Genomic DNA, 12889 nt, shown 5'->3' on the forward strand with positions numbered 1-12889 from the left:
TTATTGCGCATTACAGAGTGGCCACATTTTCTGTTAATTCTTGTAATTGTTACAGCAGCTTAAATACTATATTCTCTCTTGTCATAATAAAACAGTAGCAGATGGTTAATATGTGCTGCACAGACACAAATCTCATGTTTCCATTTAGAAATTAGAAGATTACTGACAAACATTCGGGGTGAGATGTGAAACCTATATCTCTACAGACAAGCTAAAGTGAATAATTAAAAAAAAAAACATCAACTGTGTATATATACTTACAGTTGCAAGAAAAAGTTATGGCACTGTTTGCAGTTTCCTGGTTTTCTGCATAAATTGGTCATGCAATGTGATCTGATATTCATCATTCTGCTTTTTGCAAAGCAAGGCTCACGTCAGCTGAAGCTGCTCGTGAATAGCGCACTTCAGTGTTTTTTCATTGATTAAAATGAGAATGGAGGTGTGGTCACTAACTGAATGTTAGTGGGTGTGTCTGATAAAGAAATAAAAGATAATCACTGTGTTCAACCAGCCTAGAAATATTGTATTTGTTTATATTTGTAGCCTTAGTGAAGATCAAATCACATTACGTGACTGATTTATGCAGTGCCATAAATACAGGGCCATTGCGTTTTCTTGCTACTGTTTCTATTTTTATAGTTTTCGGTGCCCTGAAAGAGCTTAAATAGATTTGAATTAATAGGATGCATTCTCTTTCTGTTTCTCTCTTTTGTATGTAAAAAGGTGCTTGCTTATTCGGCATTCAGAGGAGATGAAAACATGTTGTACTTCACTGATGAGCCTGCTCTACTCTGTCTTTTCTTAGTCAATCATTATGCTGCATGGCATATTGATGTGCATCTGTGATTAGGAGACAATGATGGTGGACGACTGAGAGAAGAGAGATTGGCAGCAAGTAGCCACTTTGTTCATAATTAGCCATGCTTTTGTTAGCCCACCTCATGTTAATTAGTTAATATATTAAATAATGAGATGTATTGAAAATAATAAATGCTTTCAAAATGATTTATAGCCAACATCATTATTCAGTTTTTTAGCAAATAAACCTAAATAAAAAAGGTGCATCAAGTGATCATACCAGTGTACGCAGTTTATTGTCTGAAAAGCCTGTAACTCTGCATTATGTTAGTGCCACACAGACCGTGAAATCAGTTCAACTCGGCATAAAATTCAAATCATGTAGTCACAATAAATCATTTATTTTACCAAACCTGACTTTGATATACTTTAAAAGACATGAGCATCAAAAAGCTCAAGCATACCAAGCATTTTGGTTTTAGTGAATACTATAAAACCCCACTATCCCGGTATTATGCTTTGAAATCAGGAGGTATTTCCAATACAGCTGCTCAGCACAGTCTTTCTCGCCAAGTCTTTCTCTATCTGTTGGTCATGGGTGATTCACTGGAATCCCTCCTGAACCAGATGGGAACAATAGCTTATTAGCAACCAAATGCTTGGCCATGCGTTGTGTTTTCTCAGATTATTTCACACTGACAAAAAAGTAACACTGCACCTGGCTGGCCCTCAAATTACCAAAACACTAATTGTCCATGATGAGACTTCTGCTGTTGACGGCCTCCTGCTGCCTCTCTTTGGCTGCTCATTGCTGTCAGTGTTTACCTGTAGCCTCACTGTTGTTGCTCGTTGCTTAACATCCATCTGATTAGTGAAATAAATGATAGCTGAACTATTAGATTGATGCTGAATGAATTTTTTTTCTAACAGGCAGTTGAATCCAGAGTTATAAACTACTACTATCATGCCTAAAGATACTTAAACAGGGTTTACTAATTTAAAGAATCTAAATATCAGTCAGATAGATAACAGGATTTACTAACTAACTAACTAATAACTTTGACTAAAAATCCTGAAAACATAAAATATAAAAAGACAGGGCCAATGAGCGAAGTATTAAACACTTTCAAATAGTCATAGAATGGAATAGGCAGTGCACAACATCAAATGGTTTAACATGGTACTATCTCTATGTACAGTTGGCTTACCTGTTGGAATACCTACCTCTAGCACCTATTGGGTATACCCAGTGTGTGTGTGTGTCTGTGTGTGTGTGTGTGTGTGTGTGTGTGAGCATCATTTGTATGTTCAGCATGTGCATCTGTCATGGACTATTACTAGTCATTGCTGCAATCTGCAGCCTACTGTGAAATTATTGCCTGTTTTGACTCAAATATAGAGTTTCATGCTAATCTGACTTGTTTTCTCATTATCCCCCCCCCCTCCCCCCACCCCAACCCCTCCCTGCACTCTCATCTTTTTGCTCATTATCTCTCGTCTGGTTTTCACCTTACTTCAACCTCATCTTTCTTGGTCTCCTCCTCTCCCTGTCTCTCTCTATGTCCTCTTCTCCAGCCCATCGTGGTCCACACAGTAGTGCTGCTCATTGCTAACTAGGCTCCCTCCAAGCCCACAGGTAAGTCCCCTCCCCCCACTTCACGCTCTATTTTTAACTCTGTGCCGGATCCTTCTCCTAGATTCTCTCTCTCCATCCCCAACTCTCATCTCTATGCCATTCTTGTCAAGTGGCAGTTACTGTAAACCAATGCTGGTATAAATTTATATAATTTATATTTTTGGGGGGGAAAATCTCTCCCTTACATTTGATTTGTCCATCTGTGAGAAGTTTCACTTTTTGTTACAGCAACAACACTAGACAGTCTTTTCAGATCTTTATAAACTTGAAAAAAGTATATTAGACAAGATGTATGTTATGTGGGAAGAGGATGAGGAGACCAACATTATGATTAAGACTGAATTCTCAATGGAATCATAATGTACTTGTTGGCTTGTAAAGCTAAAGTGCCTCCCTCAGCCTCTTGTCTTTTAAGACAAGCTCGGCTGGCTTTTTCCAGTGCATATCCTCCTGTCAAGAGTTTACAGCACATACCATCCTCCAGGGGATGAGTACCACACTCTCAAAGCTGTCTGTGTTTGTGTGGAAGAAGCGTGCAGACTTTATTATATACAGGATGAGCGGGTGCACAGTTTTCTAATGTAAACAGTTGTAGGGGTTATTTATGCTGCTATGCTGGTAAAGAATAGTTTTAATGGAATTAAATGTTACTATTACCCTGCTAGCTAGGCTTTCCATAGCTACTGTTCTGTAGTACCTTCATGTAATTTCCTATTAATGAGATTTTTGCCCAGTATTTTTATTATAGCCATAGTGAACCCTCTTGTTTCCATTATTAACAGACAAGCTATTTATTAGTTGCCAACCAAATCCTACAGACAAAATATTTAGAATTTGTGTTCCCTGGTTACACCGTTTCTTTGATATGAATTAAGGTACATTTGAATTTAATAAGCTCTTTGTCCAGGTTTTCTTTGATTCAAAATGGAGTACAGACAGAAAAGGAAAAGGTGTATAAAAAGGCAACACTTATTTTCATTTAAATGTCTATTGGCAAGCAATATTTGCCTTTAATAGTGGCCTTTCAAGAACTGATTACACCCTAAATACCTGCTGACTTAAAAGATGAATTTCCATTTTCTGTTGTGTTGGACAGACAATTGAGAGGGCTGACCATGTCTGAGGTAAATAACATTATGTCAGCCTTAACCACACGGTCTGACTCGGTAATGATCCTTGTCTGTGTTCCTAGACGTGGCATTTAGGATGAAGGACAGACCAGCCTTGCAGCATTCCTGGGTGATTTTTCCCAAGCAGAACTTACATAGGTAGACAGGTGTGTAAGAATCCATTTGTCAAACTCACAGTCCTTCACAGCTATAGACAGCCGCTGTCAATGGGAGGCTTTTGAGTCATTATGTTCCTTACTAAAAGAAGCACACAACCTGTTTTAGAGAGGTTCCAGAGGGATTTAGCATGCATAAGCACTCAAAAATACACACATACACATTAACATCTCCTTCTCCCTGCCTGTTTTCCTGTCGAAGCACATCACACACACACACTCTCCCAGTGCTCAGTCTTTGCCTGTCGAGGAGGCACACTCCGCTGCGGATGCAATAGGCCAAGCAGTGGCATGTTGAGATAATGAAGAAGCCTTTTAAACCTTTCAAAAGGGAAAAGACTGATCTTTATGTAAGGAGCATATGACTGTTCCCTTTATCTATTGCTCTAATGTACAATGTCTGTAGTGTGTTGGCTCCGCTTTCTCCCCTACGCTGCTTCTCTAAATTTATTTATCAATAGGACAAAAATGCCACTCCTAAGTAGTAGTATTAGCAAGAGTATTGTAAATTGGCTCTCATCTATGAACAAGGGTCTCTCTGTGTCTCATCGTGCTGCTCCACTTTTGCTTTCCCCTTCCCTGTTCTCCCTCCTTTTCCTCTGAGGTCTGTGTCTAACTCATCTTTATTGACTCCCTCTTTTTTTGGCAAAAGCATAAATAGATTATTAATACTAAAAAGGCAACTTCCCCCCCTCCTTTTTTTCCCTCTCTTTCACGCTCATTAAATTTCACATAACCTCTTCCCCTCTTGTCTCATCCCCCAGCCCCTAACCCCCTCCAGTGTGTGCCTTCTGACAGCCAAGGTACCCTGCAGCCTGTCTTGGCCAGGTATAGCACTACATGAAAGATTTGCAGTCAGAGTTCTCTCTCAAAGATTCCTTCTGCTCCATTCCTGCTCTCCATGGGCATTCAGTTGTCCCTGCCAGGCAGATGGAGAAAAGAGGGCAGAGGATGGAGAGGAAATAAGGGGAAAGACTGAGGGAAGGATTTTCCAGAGAACAGCAACAGAAAGTAGGGCTCTTCAGACTCGCCCTTTCTCCAGATGCGTGAGTTGCACCTGGAGTCTGTAGATGATCAGAGAAACTTGTCGCCCAGGTCAGTGCAACTGCAACTGCCTCTTCCTTCACTTTGCCTCCAGTTTTGAAGCACCTCTTGCATATCCTTTCTCAATCTGGAGGTTGCCACGGGACACGAAGGAGCTTTTCAAAGTGTTCCTGACAGGTTTTCATCATTCGACGTGCTGGAGTCACATCAAGGCCTGAGTGCGGATGCAGAAATAACATCTTGTGCCTTTCACAAACTCTATTGAAATGTATCCTTCAAGGTGAAATTTAAATGTCATGTTTAGCCTCAGTGCGCAATCAAGTCGGGATTGATGTGCTGGCATGTTTAGTCAGGATTTGTTTTATCCATTTCCCATGTAACCAAGTCCCCTCTTTCACATCGCAACATGTGGATCAAAGAAGAGAACAAGGACCATTTTTGGCTCCTTAAAAGAAGTTTGATCTTGAGAAAAACGTGTCTTTTACTAAATAACTTGGTAATGACATTCACTTGTTATAGCACCTTGCTTTGGCACCTATTCTGCATTTCCTTTCAAACTAATCAATACAGGCATGCTGAGTCTCCAGTTTAAAAGAGATTGGCTTGCTAAATGGGGATATCTCTTGTCAGTACTTCACTAGGTGGCAGAGCTCCTCAGATGCCATTTCATTCTACTCAAGATCAGGCCTCAGCTTCCAAACTGTTTTACAAGCCATTACTATACCAAATCAAAGCACAGCATATTGCCTGCAAGTCCAAACAGACATTTATTAGTTCGTGTCAGAAAACTCATTGCTTTGGAATAATTGAAAAGCATAAAAGAAATACTGTCTTTGCTTTAAATGCAAATTATTTGCTTCTTTAAAATAACCATCCTTGAAAACATTCTTCTTCCTGATTGGCGAGAGGGCAGGCTATATGGTGTACCTACATAAATCTTATCTGAAGACAAGCGAGATAATGCACTGTATGTCTGAGGGGAGAGATTTACCCTCTGGATGCTGTAGTGACAGAGGGGAGGCAGTACGGGCAGTAAAACAACTGACAGTTGGTCATTACGAACGACACAGGTGGGCCAAAAATCAATCACGCCAAGACTTGATGTTGGCTTGATGAAGAGCTCTGCTGTTCTTGAGTGAAAAGGAGAAGGAGGGGGATGAAAGGGAGAAAGAGGAGCTGGGGGAATGAGGGTGAGTTGGATGATTAGAGGTGTGGAGGAAGACCTGCAGGTGAAGAGAGAAGAGGTTAAGAAAACCCGAGCAAACTATAAAAAACTTGTCACCAATTTGACGCATGCACAGCACTTAGGAAAAAGATGGTGCAAACTTAGAGCAGCGCAGATGCAAAAAGGTTGACGTAATGTATACGTTAATGTATATATCGTGGGAGGGGGAGAGTTGAGAAGGTTAGTTCTACAGAAAGTAGAAGAAGCAAAGAGATCAAGACAGAAAAAAAAAATAATGAAGGCAAAGCTTGAGACATGTTTGCCAACACCTAAACTCAAGCTGTCATTCAATGTGGCTACAGTTAGTGGAACAGCACTTTAACAACACTGCGTACAGATTTCAGAGCAGGCCGGGGTCCCTGTTTTGACAACACCTATATAGGCTATTTCATGGTGTCTGCTTTAACAGTATGAGAAAATATTTCAAGTGTGAAATGCTTCTGCATTATTGGCCCACACTCACTAACTGGCAGTATTTGATTTAATTTTCTCCTCATTTAAAAATAATGTATATATGAAGGGATATTTTCTTCTCTAGCATATCATCGGGTTTGCAAATGCAGTTTAAAGGTCAGTCAGAGTCCAATGAGATTCATTTCAAACAAGCTCTTCTCCTGTTACAGTTTCCAGTGGGATTTCCTGAGAAAGAACAGGAATTATAAAGCATTTCTTTTATCATACAGCTTTGTCTGCTCCCATTTATGTGTGAAGTGAAGGGTCAGCAATTGGCAGTGTACACCTGCATTTGTGGGCTTTTTGTCATTTTAACTAGCACGTCTGTGAGTCTAGGTAGCACAATGCAACCATGTCCGCGGCCGTGCTAATATCCTGCTGTAGTCTATCTCAGCAGATTCCGAATCTTTGTAATCTATGCGAATGCATTGTTGAGTCCGTGTCTGTGTGGAACTTTATTCTTTTCTGCAGTACAATGAAATAAAATTGCATCCAGAGACAGGGACGGAGGATAGTGAATGTCACCTCAAGCAACAATCCTGAGGGAAATAGGTAAACATGTTTGCAGAGCATTAACAGTACTTATCAACTGCGGCAATGTCAGCCTAAAGATTGCACAGCGAGGCCGCCAGACAACATGTGAGCAAACAGGTTTTAGATTAGTGTTTGGACTGTCAGCGTAGACCAGAATAGGACTTACCTAAGTCTTGTTACTCCTGCATGGCGATGTTGCTGGTAGCCTGAAAAAGCAACGCAAACATGCCCAACAGCTTCTGCTTCGGAGTTTTCAAAGTTGTACAGTGCTTGCTCAGCCACTCTGAATACACACAGCGTCCCTTCAAACATTCGAAAGCTCATGTGATTAGGTAAGAACACCACAAATACAGTGTGATTTGCAGTGCTGAAGAGAGAATGTGTCAAACTCAAGTCTCCAGTCTTTAGAAGATGGTTACAATGATCATCTTTTACTGGACAGTCTAGTTGAAAGAAAGTCAGGAAAGGCAGAAATGAGGGGGATGGATGAAGTGTTCTGTAGGCTCCACTCTGGACAAGCAATAACTACTCCTGGCAGATATTGTGCTGTGCCAATACAGTTGGATATGGGTTATTTGAAAGTAAAATATATTTTTGTAAAGGACTAATAATTACAATAAAGCATATTTTACTAAAATATCACTTTTGCATGTTCACATTCACACATTGCAAATTTGCGGTAGTCTGCTTTAAACAGTTTCATGTGATGGAACTGTTGAATGTAGGCTCCTACATGAAAATACATTTTTTACAGTTCTAAGCAAAAATAAGCATTACACCAACCTCCATCGTAATGCCAACGTAAGTGGCACCTGCTAATACCTGTATGTGTATGAAGGCATGATTTTATCTACAATACTTCATTACTTGCTGAAGTGACGGTTTTCAAGCTGCTTGGGTTTTTTTACAAATGCCAGAAATGTATTTATGATACAGAATAATTGGTTAAATTAAAAAAAGGTGGATTCTTTGTATCAAAACCTTTTGTAGTCTTAGACATGAATATACTGTAATCGCTCAATCTCTGTTTCTTTTCTATAGGACACTCAGTCTATCTTCTGGGGCATCCTGTATCTCCTACGCCCCTCTTCTGCCTCCATCTCTGTCCTCCACCTCTCTTCTTTCATCTACTGCTTTAATCAAGCATCTCATCACAGGACCATAGAGGACGAGGGATAATGAGATTAGGCCTGTACATGTTTACACACTCTGATTTACATTGAACCTTCCCTGTCTTTCTCTGTCTGACCCATATTTCACCACATCCCTCCTCCGTGTTTTTGCTTTTTATGGTTCCTGTCTCCTTCGCAGGCTCTCTACCTTCCTGCTGCCTGCTTTCTGCTGCAGTAGCAGCGCGGAGGCACAAGCTTTGAATAATCAGTAATGTTATCCACTCTACACCAGTGAGATTTTAATTCCAACACTGCAGTGTCAGATCTGATTATTTCTGTGCAGCTGATGGTCTCACATGTGATCTGTCATTGTCCTTGCTTGTTTTGCTAGTGTTGCTGTGGTGTTTTGGGTTAGGTAATAAAGCTTCATTGTTGGACTTATAGTGAAACCAGCACTGTGAGTGTGTATGTGTGTACGTGCAAATACACGATATACATCAAACTATTATCATTTTGAGCCAGTAATTTGTCATGGAAGCAACTTTGAGAATCAGAGAACCAGTCATTTTAACATACACAAAAAAACTGAGTCTGCAACCAATGCAATGTGCAGAATACCTGGTTTTAACAGCCAACCCCTGTGGGGAATAAGGCTGTTTTTGCCATGGGGTAAATGAAATTATAGGTGCTTAGCAGGAGGGCCATATTGATCCACTTTGTCAGAGATAAGCTGAGTGAGCCACTAAATGTCTCAAATCCCAAATTACATCCGTGTTACCCAAGGGATTCCAGATACTCATTTTACATAATTGACCAAATCAGTGTAATTGACCAATACTAAACACCACTATAATTTAGAATATATTTTAAAATCCATAATCTAAATGTAATCAGAATTGTAGCGTCAACACTACCAATCAAAACACTGAAACCTGCTGTCTGTATCAAATTGACTGCATTTTAATACAATTTCATAAATACAGTTTTCTATTTAGTTTTATATTTGTGAGCATACTGTAGAGGTGAAGCTAAGACTATAGCATGTTAAAAAACAAAAAATACAGAAAAAAGAAAGAAAAAAATCAGATCACAAATCAGTCTTGTGATTTTTTATCAACAAACAATAACAAATAATGAAGTACAATGTGAATAAAAGTCCACATCTTATCCTGTCTGCTAGTCAGTCTGATTCAGACACACAAATAGATTGCTTTTTGTACACATCATGCATCACACTACTTCACAAACTTCAGTAATTTTAAATCCACATTTGCAGTTCACTTGGTAACTATAAATTAAAAACACAATGTTAATGGCTTTGTGACAAACATCCGCACTGGAGTAATATGGCAGCAGCATGGGACCCACTAACTGTTAAGAACTAATATATATCTGCGTCCCAGTCGGGCTGTAATTGAAACTCACTCACAAGGCAACCTGGAGCTTGCGGAAGGCTGCTCTGCTAACTGTGAAACAGTCTGGTGCCGCCAGGCCACCAGTGTTATGGTAAATCAAACCTCAACTTGTTGCTGCATTACATGAAAACAGCTGCTCGGGTGATCCTACAGATTGTGACAGCTGACAACGAGCTGTGCCTTCCCAAGCCGGGCGGCTACTCGAGCAGAAAACATAAACGTGACATTATGGGGAGAAGTTTTTCAAGCTGGATTTGACTCCAGATTCCTTTTAAAGGCTTCGGATGGCTACGTGGGTAGGAAAGCTTGACAGATGAAATTACATAAGTGTTAACAGTGCCGTCATGAAACATTGGGTCGAGGATGCTTTTTGTATAAGGCTCTCTGTCTGCTCTTCACGTTGTTGCATCTGTAATATATTAGAGCATGGTTGCAGTCTAGTTTGTAGTCCAGTGAAGTGATGCTGCAAAGGTCAAATGCAGTGAGGATGATGATTTTGTTTTTGTCATTACAGTTGAAATTCTTCTCATGCTGTACAGTATGTGGTGTATCTAGCTCCTACGTGGGTTTTGTGATGTATGGCAATTTTGTACTAGATTACTGCTTTGTCCATCCAAATCACCTAAGAATTGTGTGATCGCAATGAAAGGGAACATTTGTTTCTATTGTGTTTGTCATATTTTGGTTATTTTCTCTCTCTCTCTCTCTTTTCGGGCACAAGCAAATACAGTTGTAGTCACTCCTAGTCTCCTAGGATTTGGCTCTGTGTCCATGGACAGCCTGTGTTCGGCTCCAGCATGTCTTGGTGCAGAGCCAGAGGGTGAAGAAGGCAAATGTGACTATGATAAGAAAGTCTGGGCTTTCCCTCTGCTGAACACATATACACACATACACGCAAAGCCCCTGCCATTCAAAGGACACAGCGTTATTTCATCAGACAGGGGTCAGCATGTCCTCAGTTCGGTTTACACTGCCAAATCCGATCAAATTTTCTCACACCGACCATAAATCGGATCCTGTCAGTAAAATTACACTGATCTGACCTGTTCACTGTCTAAATATGAGCACCACTACACAGTTCCACATCCCTATCTATGTCTAACAAAGATAGGGATGTGGAACATTCAACAGCCCACAGTGGCTGCAATACTCCAGAGTTTTTCTTAATCCTAAATGAATGAGTGAATGAATGAATTATAAATACAAAGATTAGAATTATTCATAAAAGAAAATAAAAACTGAATCTACAGCCCGACGCTATTGGCAAAACATATCAGATTTAAGCTGGTGAGACTAATAGAAAGCCATTGGAGCGATACCACACCCATCAAGTCGATTGTTAATTCCCTGTCAGTGTTTTATTGATGCGTTGATAGGGGTTATCAACTTTAAACTGGAAAAAAAAAAGGGGTTGGCCAGGGGTTGCCACCTTTAACTGAAGTAAAGTGTTTGTCATACATAACTTACAGAGCTATTATTGTTCTGCTCTGTGAAGCGTTGTTATTTGTACATTTGTTGCCAAATGAAAGTGAGTCGGCTCAAAACGTTCGCAGCACCGCATTACATCTCCCAGCTATCTCGCTAGGCTAACAATGGCTGATTGTAATCACATAAATAATGATTACAGTTCAGTGAAATTGCAGTGAAATAAAATGGCCACGGCTACTGAGCAGTGTATTTATTAGCGCACTACAATAGAAAAGAGTGCATGCAGACAAAGAATACTAAAGAAGACCTGATCGCTCTCATGAGATTTTGTACACTTAGTCAGAAATTCCTGTGTTCTGAAGGGAACACATTTTTTTTATGTGTCTGCAGCCTTTTTCTTTTTTTTTTTTTTTCCCCAATCACTCAATGTTACTGCAGAACATAGATAGACTGTGCTGTACAATAAGTCCTTGATGAGCTGTGGGCTGAAGGGTGGGAGAGGAAAGAGGAAAAGAGGAGCTGATGCATTTCCTCTGGACACACACTGTTTGGTGGTGTCGGTGATTTGCCCTGCGACTGTGCACTTCTACGCGCCTGAGTATGTCTGTGTGTGTGTGTGTGTGTGTGTGTGTTTGTTAGCAGCGCACACACTCACATGCACATACCAAAGTTGTTAAGTACTGGAGCTGATGGTAATTTGATATAGAATATGCCCCATGCCTGGGCCTCGGTAGCACAATAGAGAGGCCAAGTCTCCAGTGGTCAGCGTGTTTACTGTCTTCAGCAGCCTCAGTACTCCAGCCTGTCCTCATTCTGTCACTTGCCCCATGGTCTTTCATAAGTATTCATCACACTTTTCACTGTGAGTTATTTTCTAAGGCAACCCTTTATATTTAATACATTATGTTGTAGTACCGTTTACAGGTACAGTAATATCAGTGACAGTTATTTCAGATGATAATTGAAGCTGTTGCGTGAGGATACTAACGTCCACCACTGAGTTAATTCAAATAGTAAGAGTAGATCTTTACCTCGTCACTCCCCACAAAAGAACCATCAAACTCAGGCAATGGAAAGTGTCAATTACCACTTTCCCCAAAGGGGACATGGATTCAAAGCCTTCTTTTGCTGTGAAGCCTGTGGGGCTTCAAAATGCTACAGTATAAGAGAAGGAACAGAGGCAGTGGCAGCATGTGACAGAAAGTACCATAGCGTTCAGCCTTAAGCAGCCTTAAGCACACATCCATCTGTGATCAAATGGATCTGTTGAATATAGTCATGTGAGTATAATGACAGACGCCAGTTTATATCTCGAGACTTTGCTTTATCAGAGAAATTCAGGGACTATAATCCATTTTATCAGCTGGATATTTGCTGTTGTCGTTGCTTTAATCACATGTGAGGTGCAATATACAGTGACACTTGAGTCTCAGTGGCTCAAGCAAGACTGAGATTAGAGTATCTGAAGAAAACAAAATGGGCTTGTATGAAAATGTCAATTACTATCCCCTGACCACAGCACAGCAGCAAAGAGCTGCTTTGCACACACTCTGAGTAAATACTGTATACATTAGTACTGTTGAGTCCACAAATGGCTGAGCTTGCTTCAAGCTCTGGACACTGAAACTGACTTCAGAGGAAACTACTGCCAGTCACAAAATTCAGATGTCCACGTGGTCAGTTAGGGTATCTGAGTGAAGACAGCACTGATGGATGCCTGGGGCTGGATCCAGGCTAAGTCTGTGCAGTCAATCATTCAACCGTTCCGTCAGGCTCAATGGGTAAAAGACCTATTAAAATCCAAAATACCCCCGCTGGGAATTAAAGTTTAATATTCGCTTTCTCTAACCATGCAGCAAAGAAAAAGCGTTCTATAATGAATTCTAATCACATACAGAAAATATGTAGACAATCACCGTAGAGAGTTTGGATAAGATCAGCATGTGCAATGCTGTATAT

At 40.4% G+C, this 12889-nt stretch overlaps 1 protein-coding gene across 2 annotated transcripts in view; it reads left to right on the top strand.

Moving 5' to 3' along the window:
- Positions 1-12889, top strand: part of mid2 (midline 2) — a 116397-nt gene that overhangs the window by 24535 nt on the left and 78973 nt on the right. The window contains exon 2 of one of the 2 annotated variants that reach the window (XM_026358317.1): positions 2374-2434. The exons of the other annotated variant lie outside the window; for it this stretch is intronic. The gene's annotated coding sequence lies outside the window, so the exon portion shown is untranslated. The remainder of the gene's footprint in view (positions 1-2373; positions 2435-12889) is intronic. 2 annotated transcript variants of the gene reach the window in all.

This window comes from Anabas testudineus, chromosome 10 (assembly GCF_900324465.2).
Source record: "Anabas testudineus chromosome 10, fAnaTes1.2, whole genome shotgun sequence".
Taxonomy (NCBI): domain Eukaryota; kingdom Metazoa; phylum Chordata; class Actinopteri; order Anabantiformes; family Anabantidae; genus Anabas; species Anabas testudineus.